Raw genomic sequence first — 13,268 nt, forward strand, 5'->3', positions numbered from 1 at the left:
AACAAAGTGAATTTCGACGTTCCCATCTTCCACATGATCCTTTATGAAGTGATACCTCAATGCTATATGCTTGGTCTTGGAATGTTGCATTGGGTTATGACAGATCCTAATTGCACTTTCTGAGTCGCAATATAGTGGGATCTTTTTCATATTGAGTCCATAGTACCGAAGCTGGCTTTGAATCCAAATCACTTGAGATGTATAGGAGGCAGTTGCGATGTATTCTGCTTCAACGATAGACAGAGATACACAAGTCTGTTTCTTCGATTGCCAGCTAACCAATTTCCCGTCTAGGAATTGGCAGCCTCCAGTGGTGCTTTTCCTGTCTAGTCCACAACCTCCAAGGTCTGCATCTGAGTAGGCTTGAACGAAGAAGCCTGAGTTTAATGGATACCATAAACCGAGAGAGGTGGTTCGTTTCAGATACCGGAGTATGTTTTTCACTGCAAGCATATGAGGTTCACGAGGATTCGCCTGAAATCTAGCACAGTAACAAACAGAAAACATTATATCAGGCCTGCTAGCAGTAAGGTACATTAAAGAACCAATCATCTGACGATATAACGTAATATCGACTGCCGGTTTCTCCAAGGATGGTGTAAGCTTGGTGCCGAATGCCATTGGAACTTTAACTTTTGAGTCTCTCATCATGCCAAATTTAGCAAGAAGAGTCTTGGTGTAAGCTTCCTGGTTGATAAAGATGCCTTCGGGTCCCTGTCTAATATTTAAACCAAGGAAAAAGTTAATCGGATCCATTGAGCTCATTTCAAATTTAGTCTCCATCAGCTTTCTGAATTCAGCTGTTAAGCTAGGATTCGTTGAGCCAAAGATGATGTCATTGACATAGATTTGAACAATCGTAAGGTGGTTACCTTCCTTCTTACGAAAGAAGGTTGGGTCAACCGAACCTTGTTTTAATTTTGACATCTTTAAAAACTTGGTTAGCGTTTCATACCATGCCCTAGGTGCTTGTTTTAGACTGTGAACCGCTTTGTCCAGAATATAACAGTGATTGGGGTATCTTTCATTGACAAACCCAAGAGGTTGCTCCACGTAAACGGTTTCTTCAAGTTCTCCGTTCAGAAAGGCGCATTTCACGTCCATTTGGTAGACCTCAAAGTTCTTATGTGCAGCATAGGCCAGAAATATCCGAACAGATTCCAGCCTCGCTACTGGAGCAAAAGTTTCCTCATAATCAATTCCTTCCTCCTGGCAGTATCCTTTCACCACTAGACGAGCTTTGTTTCTAATCACATTGCCTTCCTTGTCCATTTTATTTCTGAATACCCATTTGAGACCAACAACTGAGGCGTCTTTAGGAGTTGGAATGAGGCGCCAAACCTTGTTTCTTTCGAACTCGTTGAGTTCATCTTGCATAGCTTGAACCCAGTCAGAGTGATCAAGAGCAGTATTAACTGTCTTTGGTTCAACTTTTGAGACGAAAGAATTGTAGATACAGAACTCTACTTTGGAGAATAGAGATGTTTGCTTTGCCTTCAGTTGAGATCGGGTCAGGACCTTTTCAGAGACATTACCCACTACCTGTTATACAGGATGATCTCTGGTCCACTTAACAAGAGGAGGGTAATTTGGATCATAGGATGGATCTAATTCAGCATTCACCATTTCTTCTATTTCGGATTGACTATCATCGTCGTAGAACATGTCGACATTCTCCCCCTCGATTGATGAGCTTTCCGGTGTAGCTGAACTTTCTGGTGCTACAGGACTTTTGGGTGGTGTTGAGCTTTCGGGTGGAACTGGAATGGAATTCACCCCCTCAATTTGTGAGCTCGGTTGTTTTGAAGAAGGTGGATTCTCCCCCTCAACTGAAGCACCATGCTTTTGAGGTTAGTTTGGAACATGTGATCCTTCACCTATTCGTTTGGCAGCATCTTCGACGATTTGCTTCAGATGGTCGACTTTGTTGTCTGCTGCCTTGGCTTCCGAGAGAGTAGCTTTCTCTGGTTCATCGAATAGTTCTACAAACTGTTCAAACAAATTAGCAATCGAGGCCGTGACTTGACCTGTATGAGTGAAAATCTCTCCAATTGCTTCTTCAGTGGCCTTCAGCTTCTTGACGTAGTTGTCGTCGAAAGTCACATAATACGTTTCTTCGATCTTCCTAGAACGCTTATTTAAAACCCGGTACGCTTTTGAAGTGAGTGAGTATCCCAGAAAAATTTCTTCATCAGCTTTCACATCAAACTTGTTACGATGTTCTTTAGAGTTGAAGATGAAGCATCGTGAGCCAAATACATGAAAGAATTTAACGTTCGGCTTCCTGTTGTTGATGATCTCATAAGGAGTAAGAGAAAAACACTTGTTGAGATAGGACCTGTTCTGCGTAAAACATGCTGCAGCAATAGCATCAGCCCAGAAATATAAAGGTAGAGAAGCGAAACTTAGCATGGTTCGGGCCGCCTCACACAAAGATCGGTTTCGTCTTTCAACAATTCCATTTTGTTGAGGGGTGTAGGGTGCTGAGAAGTTGTGACTGGTTCCTTTTTCTGCCAAAAAGTTTTCAAATTCTTTATTCTTGACCTCCAGTCCATTGTCGCTTCTGATGTTGCGAACGACTTCACTCAGTTACACTTCAACCTGTTTAATAAACATTTTTAGCTTGAGAGTGGCCTCAGATTTGTGCTTCATAAAGAACACCCATGTAAAACGTGAAAAGTCATCAACAATAACAAGAATATACTTGCTACCGCCAATGCTTTCGATAGATGATGGACCACATAAGTCAATGTGAAGTAACTCAAGCGGTTCAACAACTTTAGTGTTTATAATGGATGGGTGACTTTGACGACTCTGCTTCCCCATTTCACATGCAGCACACAAATGTTCTCGATCAAACTTGAGCAATGGAAGACCCCAAACATGACCTCCGGTGACAAGCTTGTTGATATCCTTAAAGTTGAGATGGGAGAGCCTTCGGTGCCACAACCAGCTTTCATCAGAATGAGCTTTGGATAACAGACAGATAGCTGGATTTCCTTTGATAGCTTTAAGATTGAGAGGAAACATTTCGCCTTTGCGTTCTGATTTGAGAATCACCCTTTTTTTTTCTTCTCTGTGATTTCCGAACCCTCATCGTCAAATGAAACTTTAAGACCGGTACCTCCAACAAGTTGAGATACACTGATGAGGTTATGATGTAGCCCTTCAACGTATGCCACCTTTCTTATAGTGAAATGTCCATTGGTTATCATCCCATATCCCTTTATCGTTCCATATGAGTTGTTCCCGAACTTGACATTCCCACCATTCTGAAGAGATCGAATTCCCTTAGCTCCTCCTTCCTCCCTGTCATGTGACGTGAGCAGCCAATGTCAATATACCATTCTTCGTCGAACTGCTCGTCACTTATAACCTGCAAAAATTAAGAAGATTTAGGAACCCAAAGTTTCTTGGGTCCACGTGAGCCTTTCACAGGAACATGTATAGTAAGAGAAACATCAACAAGATATGTTCTTTTTGTTAAAGTTGTTTCATCTTTCTTCTTAATGGTGTACACTTTGATTTTGTTAGGATTAGTTACACTCGTTTTGGTTTCAGGTTTTGGCGTTTGGGCCTTGGACTGCTTTCGGTCATTCTTGACTGTGGAAACCTTCGATTTTCCTTTCAAATCCTTTGATGAATTTGAACTTTGAGCAGGAACAGAATTAGGTTTAGAATGAGAAGTATTAGAAGGAGAGAATTTGGACTGAGAATGTTTCCTGACGTGAGGTTCTAAGTGACCCTTTTGTTTTTGATCATTAGAGGGACTGAACCTTGAACTTTGGTAGCTTTTGCTTTCGAAACCGAACCTATGCTTTCGGTTGCTGGTGCTCTCTGAAGCGAACTTGTCCTTTCGGTTGTTGTCCTCTTGCAGCCTGACAGCACTTTTCTCATCCAAAAGGTTTTTCAGCATGTCCTTATGGTCCTTGGACTTTATAAAAGATTCGATTTTGTCCAGACCATACATATAGGTGGGATTTACATCATCAGACGAAACAACACTTTCGCAGTTATATGCCTCAGCATCGATTTCATCCTCCTTAAACTCAAGGAAGGGCAAAATCATGCGATGAATTTTCTGCCCTATTTCACAGTTTAGATGCAGTTGAGTGATGTTAGCATAAAGACGTTTAGCAATTAAACAAAAAACATTTCTCTGTTTCAAAAGTTTTAAATTGTCTCTTTGTAAATAAATATTTTCGTCCTTAGACTTAATCAACTCTGACTCCTTCAGCTCTATCCACATCCTCCGTTCCTCACTCTTGGATGACACCCTGCTTATTTGGTCAGTTAGGTTAGAATTGGTGACCCTTGTTTGAGTTAAACAACTATCCAGATTTGAGATTCTTGAATTTAAGCTATTTAATTCTTTTTCATATGATTTCTGTGGGACTTTAAATGAAACAAAAAGAGATTGTACCTTCTTGATCAATTCATCAAGCTCATTGATCTGCACACTGAGAGGTTTTGCTGTGAAGCATAAGTCCTCTCGCTCCTTGGTGTCATCATTCCCACCGTCTGTATTGTATCCCCTCATGTGAGATACATCAGTCGCCATCAAACAATTCCCACTGCTTTCGTCACCTCTTGCCACATACGCCTTTCCATGCGAAGGCCTTCTCACTTCATCATCTTCTGATTCGGTAGACCATACTTGCACGCCACCGAACTCATCATCTTTTGCCGAACCTTGTACAATAAGAGCATTCATAGAAGGGTTAGTAGCAGCTTTCTTCCTCTTGATCTCTTCCAACTTTTTCATCAAGACAGCTTCTTTAGCTTTTTCTTCATCTTTCTCTGCCATTTTCTTCAGAACACAGTCTTTGGCATAATGGTTCTTTCCTCCACAGTAGTAGCAGTTCACACCAGAATCTCCTTCAACCTTCGCCTCTTTCTTTGGTTCTTCTGTCTTCGGTTCCTCTCTAACCTTTTCAGAACTATAGCTTCCCTGCCAATTTCGGTTCTTATTGGTAGGGAACCTTTTCTTGATAAACCTCTTTGGATTAGACACCATCATTGCATAATCTTCAGAAGTAAGATCATAGTCTTCTAGGTTCAGATCTTCATCTTCTACCACATTTTTGCTTTTAGACAGGAGGGCCAATGACCCCAAACTTGAGACCACATTCTTCTCTTGCATGACAATCTTTTCTTGGGATTTCAAAATTCCCACCAGCTTTGCCAGTGAATAAGACTTGAACTGCTCATGAGCTTTGACTGTAGACACAACAGCTCTCCATTCGGGTCTTAGGCCATTCAAAAAGATGACCTTCTGTTCAATCAGCTTCCTTTCTATATCATGTTTGATCATCTTGCTAAGAAGATGATTGAAGCGATCGAATGTCTGAGTGACAGTTTCATCAGAATTCTGCTTAAATTCACCAAACTCAGACAACAGCAACGTCTGAATGGAATGCTCCAAATCTTCATCTGTGGAATAAAGCTCTCGCAACCTATCCCAGATTTCTTTAGCGGTACTGCAGGAACTCACTAACCTGAATGTATCAGATTGAAGAGCGAATCGGATTAGTCTCAATGCTTTGATATTGCACTGAAACTTTTCCTTTTCGTCTTGAGCAACGTCTTTTACATCTTTTAACAGATCATTATATTCTTTCTGAGTTTTGATGATCTTTGATGTTCCTGAGTGAGCGAATGGTCCAGAAACGATTGCTTCCCAAATAAGATATCCATTATCTTCAGATCCGATGACATAATCTTCAAAATGATGCGCCTAGACTTCATAATCTTGGGTGTAAAGAATAGGAATCTTCGACGTTGAACCAATGATGTTTGAGATGTTGATAGGATGAGATTGAGACTCGTCCATGCTTGATCGTTTAACCTGTTTGAAAGATCAGACTTGTAATATGTAATATTAGGGCAAAACAAATAAATGCTGAGTTACGTCAATTATGGAATGACGGCTCAATAAATATCAGTTAATGCGGAATAACCCTAATCGTAAACACTTTCACAGAAAAGATGTGTATGGATTACACAGCCTCCTGCTCTGATACCAATTGATGAGTTATAAAAACTCTTTGATCGATTAGATCTTCGTAACAGGTAAGTAAAGAACGTAAAAACAATGAAACAAAACACAAATACGGATCTGAATGAGTCGAATGATTAGATTACTCAATCCTCAGCAGAGCTCGACTAAGAACTTCCGCTGTAGAGGATTCTAGGGTTACAAAACAAGAACGATGAATATGCTTGAAAATACTTCTCTAATCGGTTCTAATCATTACGTTCTAGGATGCATGCAAGCATCTATTTATAATAAACCCTACATAACTCACGGATGGACAGGCCCATACCGGAGATAAACATTGGACTAGCTAACTAGCCCAATAGGCGCAACACAATACTGGACCTAACCGGAGATAAACATTGGTGATTCTTCTTAATTTTTCGGATTCTCTCCATGGTTTTTGTTGAAGATTCAAGGGGGTGATGATTATTCAAGGGGGAGTTCGTTTTTGGAAGATTATTCTTATTTCTCTCGCTTCGAAGACCCCATGTACTGATGATTCTCACAATTTAGGGGGAGAAATGCCAAGAAGATCGGAAATCGTGATCTTCATCAGTTTCAACATCTAGGGGGAGATTGTTGAGTATTTGAGATATTGAAACTGATATGGCATATTTGGTTATTTAGGGTAGCGTTTTTAGGGTTAATCATGTTATGATTCCCTGCAGTGCCTTTAGAGTAGAAGTTTTTAATCGAGCTCTGCTAAGGCATTGGTTTTATATTAGGCATTTATTTTCTATTTATGGTAGATATTTATTGTTCCCTATAAATAATCATTAGATTTACTTTTGGTGTAAGCTTTTTACTAGATTAGGGTTTTTCTCTGTATGTTTATGAGATAATCAATATACAAAAACCCTTTATCAGATTACTTGCATATTATGGTGATTGATTCTTGATTGTTCATGATATCCCGCATTCGTCATCTCGGATTTATTCCTAACAGTAACTAACGTATATTGATGGAAAGAAGTCTGAATCTCGCGTTTCCTTTATAAGTATCGTGTTTTCAGTACTCTGTTAATCATGTTGATCATGATAATGATGTGAAAGCTCTCAGTATTCAAGCCATATTATAGGGTCGCTTATTGTTAACCTGATGCGTTCAACACATTCGTGTGAAAAAATCAAACATCAATAACAAAATTAAGACATGCAAAATAGGAATAGGATCGCTTATTGTTTACCTGATGCGTGAACGTGATGAGATAATAGGGAAGCAGCAACGATCGGAAGTACTAGCAGGTAGCAGCGATAACATGATGCGATAACAAGTATCTTGCGATCGTATGTAGTATAGGAGTTTACAAGTAAGGGTATTATTGTCCATTACATGTCTATTTTCAATTATAATGAATTAAGATTATTAAAGAGAATTATAAATCAATAAAAAAATATTAAAAAATAGATTTTGGTATATATGATATTAAAAAATATTAGGAAGGACAAATACGATATTTGGGATTTAGGCCGGGCAAATACCATATTTAACTGTTTAGGAAGGGCATATAAATAATTCTCCCCGTTTAGACCGAATTTGTGTGTGTTACATTTAAGTGTCAAGTATTTCAGGTTTTAAGTTAAATAATAGGAGTTGATACAGAGGCAGATGGTAGGGAGCTAATAGATAGGAACTGGGTTTTAGTTTTCACGACATAATTAGCAGCCTTGCAGTTTTATTATTGTTTATTTTTGTATATGTTGTAATGTCCGAAAGAATATTTTATAAATGTATTTGGAAATCAATAAAAGAAATTGGAACTATATTTTATGAATGGGACCCATTAACCATAATATTTTAATGTACGAATTCAAGGTGTTACACATATAAAGACCAAAACCATATGTCCAAGGCAGAAAGAAAGAGGGGCCAAACCTAATCCAGCTCGAAGGATCTCCCACTAGACACTCTCCCCCATCGGCAGGGTTGACCTAAGAAAGTGCAAGGTGTGTGGTTGCACAGGGTTCCGAAAAAAATAGGGCCCGATTTTTAGCCATATTATCTATTTAAGGAATATATATATATATATTAAATTATAACCATATGAACGATTTGGTGAGTTGGCCGAAGTGCCGCATTAATCATCCCTAATAAATAAAGAACTTTTTATCATATGTCCTCTTATCCTTCATTTGGACACATGTTATTTTCTAAAATTTTTGAATTTTCTATTTTGCACTTGTCATTTTATTCTAATTTTCATTTTATTAAATTAAAATTCCACATTTAATATGTAAAGCAATATATATGTAATGTATTTATTAGAAAAAGTTTATATATGTAATATATTCAATACATTAAAGCCTTATTAATTTTTATAATTCAAAATTTTTCTTATAAATTCAAACTTTTCAATTTGTTAAAATTTCATATTTAATTTTTTTAAATAAACACATTTAATACATGAGTGTCACACCTAGTCCTATCTAATAAATAAAGAATTTTTTGCCACATGTCTTCTTCTCATTCATTTGGACACATGACATTTTCTAGAATTTTTAAATTTTCTATTTTCCACTTGTCATTTTATTGTATTTTCCATTTTATTAAATTAAAATTCCACTTTTAATGTGTATGGTAATATATATGTAAGGTATTTATTAGAAATGGTTTATATATGTAATGTATTCAATACATTAAAGTCTCATTAATTTTAATAATTCAAAAATTTTCTTATTTTTCTTATAAATTCAAACTTTTCAAATTATTAAAATTTCATATTTAATTTTTTTAAATAAACCCTTGTAATACATGGGTCTCAAACCTAGTTTAAAGTAAACGGGAGTTGAAATCCACGGCACGTCAATTTTTTATACCTTTTATAAATTTACAATTCCCTCTGCTCATTTATAATCAATATTTTACAATCTATATAATCTTTCAATTTCTTTTATTAAATCAATTTTTAGAAATTATATTTTTAGCCCCTCAACTTTTATAAATTTACATCATATCATAACTAATGCTTAATTAAATAAATGGATTATACTCCAAGTTATACTTTTACCCCTTCATTTATGCTTCACGCTTTACAATTTACCCTCTTACAATTTTGTTTATTAAATCAGTTTATAAATTTGTACATATCTTTTTTCTATTGATTAAATTATTTTTAGTTTTGCATCATGACAATTCATTTTTTAAATTTATTTTTGTAATATATATATATATATATATATATATATATATATATATATATATATATATATATATATATATGGCCCATTTTTACTCGTCGCACAGGGCCTTCAAAATCAACAAGGCGGGCCTGCCTATCGGATTCCTAAAAAAAGAACCCAACATCTAAATCTACTCCATTTTATGTTTGATTGTCATGTTTATCCATATACTCTAGGAATTGAAATTTTTAGAGTTGACTCCCCTAACCAAATGCCATCTCACCTAATTCCAAGTCTTTTTACAACTCATTATCTAGTTTTTAAGAAGAATTTATTTAGGTATTGTTTTTTTTCAAGACATGTTTCCTGACCTTTTTTGTTTGTAGATGTTTTCTCTGCTACATTGTTTTTTAAAAGACTGCATATCTAAAAATACAGGGCCGGTGGTAAGAGGGGGCAAGAAGGGCCATTGCATAGGGCCTTGTTTTTAAAGGGGCCCAATTTTTTTTTTTTAGTATATTCAATTGCATCAACCCAAATTAAAAACCTTGATAATTATTTTCCTTAGTCCACACGTAGAGGATTCAGGGAACAAAAAGAAAACATTAGTATTTACTTAATAAAAGCATCGGAGGTTACCAATTCACAGTAGACGGCAGTCCAAAAGCATTGATTGTTCATCAATCAATAACCATTCAAGGTAATTGATTATTCATAACTCATAAGGTAGAAAACTCTTAACTAGAAATCGCAATTTCATTTGGCAGTTATCACATTTGATTAATTGATTACAGCATTGATTGTTCATAAATCAATAAGTATTCAAGATAATTGATTATTCATAATTCATAAGGTAGAAAACTCTTAAACTAGAAATCACAATTTCATTTAGCAGTTATCAGCTTTGATTAATTGATTGTAATCGTGAACTCCTAATTTGATTAAAATAACTTCTTTCTTTGATTGTAAATTTGTAACTGTGAACTCAGAATCGCAAGTGGATGTAACCCCAAATTAGAATAAGCCTTCCCCAAATTACATAAAGTAAGTAATCTCTTTGGTCATAGAGAGTTAGAGACAATCAAACCCCAACTTTGACCAATCCATTTTTCTTTTAATAATCATTAATTGTATTTGTATCAAAGTCAGGCCTTCAATTAATAAAACACCAAATATGTTGTTTTAACTTTTAAGTGATGACATTTCCTCATTACATTGATACTACCTTATTAACTTTAGTGATAGATTATAAAACATTTATAAAATATCATATTTAATTCCTAACTTGAAAGTTGTGAGCTTGTAGTGATGAAGTCTAAACAACCATCCGGTAGTCAAAAACGTAAAAAAAAAAAAAAAAAATAGATGAAGAAAAGAGAAAGGCTGATGCCGGTGCTCTAGATAAGTTTATCCGTAGACAACATGTTAAAGAGCCTGTTGAAGAGCATGTTGAAGATGATATTGAACACCAAGAACATGTAGAAGTAGAAGTAGAAGTAGAAGTGGAAGAGACAGAAGAGAAAGAGCCCGTTAAAGAGCTTATTGATATATGTGATCCAAGAAGGTGGGATAAACTTAATTATGAGGAGATTAAACTTTTGGTCGAAAAAGGTCCTAAAAGAGATACTAGTATTATGTATGGTCCCTACGATAAATCTGGTAGACGATTTTCTGCAGCTTTATATACAAGAACTTTATCAAATTTGGAGAAGTGTGATAGGGAATGGCTAGTATATTCAAAAGAGCTCGACAGGGTATTTTGCTTTTGTTGTAAAGTGTTTAGAAAAGGGATTTCGAAAGGTAGATTGGGCGACGAAGGTTATTCAGATTGGCACCATGTTACAAGTAGAGTTAAAGAACATGAAATTTCCTTAGATCATCTCACAAATAGGAATAAGTGGTTTGATATGCGTAAAAGATTGAACTTAAACGAAACAATTGATAAAGTTCAATATGAGCAGTTTAAGAAAGAAAGAGACTACTGGAAACAAGTCCTTTTGAGAATCATTGTAGTAGTGAAGTTTCTTGCTAAACATAATTTAGCATTCCGTGGATCAAATGAAAAGTTGTATAAAAAAGGTAACTATAGATTGTATATATTTTTTTTTCAATTCCAATAAATACTTTTTGTTAACTATTATGACTGATTTCGTTTCTTATATGTAAAATGTATAACAGGTAATGGAAATTTTTTGGGTGTCATTGAAATGTTGGAAGAGTTTGACCCGGTTATCAAAGAGCATGTGCGACGCATCACAAATGACGAGCTTCATGTGCATTATCTTGGGCACACAATCCAAAACGAACTAATACTTTTGATAGCTCAAGAAATTAAAAAGGAACTTATCAAGAAGATAAAGGAAGCAAAGTACTACTCAATCATACTTGATTGTACTCCTGATTCAAGTCACCAAGAACAAATGACTATAATAGTGAGGTATTTAAAGTTATCATATAATTTTGTTACTGTCGAGGAGTCCTTTTTAGGTTTTTTGAATGTTGATGATACTTCCAGAAAAGGACTATTTGATATTACACTTGAGGAGTTAAAGTCTCTTGGTCTTGAAATTGATGATATGCGTGGTCAAGGCTATGATAATGGAGCAAACATGAAAGGAAAACACCAAGGAGTGCAAAAGAGATTTTTAGATATAAATCCTAGAGCATTTTACACTCCTTGTGGTTGTCATTCTCTTAATCTAACATTATGTGATATGGCTAACAAGTGTGTTAAAGGAAAGATTTTTTTGGATTCATCCAACGCATTTATACTATCTTTGCAAATTCTACCAAGAGGTGGGAAATTCTGAAAGATAATGTTAAAGCATGGAGTCTTATGTCATTATGTCAAACTCGTTGGGAAAGTCGGGTTGAGAGTGTAAAGGCTATTAAACTGCAACTTGTTGATGTACGAGAAGCTTTACTTCAAGTTGGAGAAAAAGATAATGATGCTGCAGTTGCAAGTGAAGCAACTTCATTAGCAGAAAAAGAACTTGGTGACTTTGAATTTTTGTTATCAACTGTTATCTGGCATCAAGTACTAAACCATGTGAATATTGTGAGTAAAAGCTTACAATCAAAGGATATGCATCTTGATAATGCTATTACAGAAATAAACAAATTGATTGGGTACTTCAAGGATTATAGAGAAACTGGTTTTTCAAAAGCGATTGGTGAAGCTAAGGAGATTCCTAATGAAATGGATATTGATCCAATATTTCCACAAAAGCGTTTGATTGAAAGGAAAAAAAGGTTTGATGAGAGTTCAAGCAGTGAAGAGGTTTCATTTACACCAGAAGAGAATTTCATAGTCAACTATTTCTTATACATTGTTGATCAAGCTATTTCTTCTCTTGAGACAAGATTTGAACAATTCAAAGAATATGACAAAGTATTTGGTTTTTTATTTCCACATAAGTTGAGGGGAATTGAAGATAAAGATCTTAAGTCGTCTTGTCAACGTCTTGAAAAAGCACTCAAGTTTAAAGAAAGATCGGATATTGATGCCGAGGAACTTTATATGGAATTGAAATTATTTGAGACATTGGAAACCAATGAATTTAGCAACCCTGTAGATGTTTTGAGGTTTTTGAAAGAACTTGATTATTTCCCAAATGCAAGCATTGCATATAGAATATTGTTGACTATTCCAGTAACGATGGCATCTGCAGAAAGAAGTTTTTCAAAATTAAAGTTATTGAAATCTTACTTACGCTCCATAATGTCCCAAGAAAGACTTAGCGGCTTGGCGATAATATCTATCGAGAACGAAATCTTAGAGAGTATAGACTACGAAGAGTTACTCAACCAGTTTGCTATCAAGAATGCTAGGAGAGCTTTACGGATCATCGGTTAACTGCTACGATATGCAATTATTTATTAAATACTATGGTTTTGATATGTTTATTGCTATAAAGGTTATCGTCATTTTAAAAAAATATTAGTTTATATAATTTAATTTGTTACACGTTAAGGACTAAGGGCCTTTTTTATTCGATTCGTCATGTGCATTTGAATCCTTAGGACCGGCCTTGTAAAAATATATGTGTGTCTTCTTCTTGGAGTAGACATATACTCATATTTTTTTAAGTATACAGACGTCTTCCGG

General features: G+C 35.6%; 1 pseudogene; it reads left to right on the forward strand.

The window, feature by feature from the left end:
- Positions 1-1,663: 1,663 nt before the first annotated feature.
- On the forward strand, positions 1,664-13,016 carry LOC111902342 (uncharacterized; annotated as a pseudogene).
- The last annotated feature ends 252 nt before the right edge of the window (positions 13,017-13,268 follow it).

This window comes from Lactuca sativa, chromosome 8, assembly GCF_002870075.4.
Source record: "Lactuca sativa cultivar Salinas chromosome 8, Lsat_Salinas_v11, whole genome shotgun sequence".
Classification (NCBI taxonomy): Eukaryota; Viridiplantae; Streptophyta; class Magnoliopsida; order Asterales; family Asteraceae; genus Lactuca; species Lactuca sativa.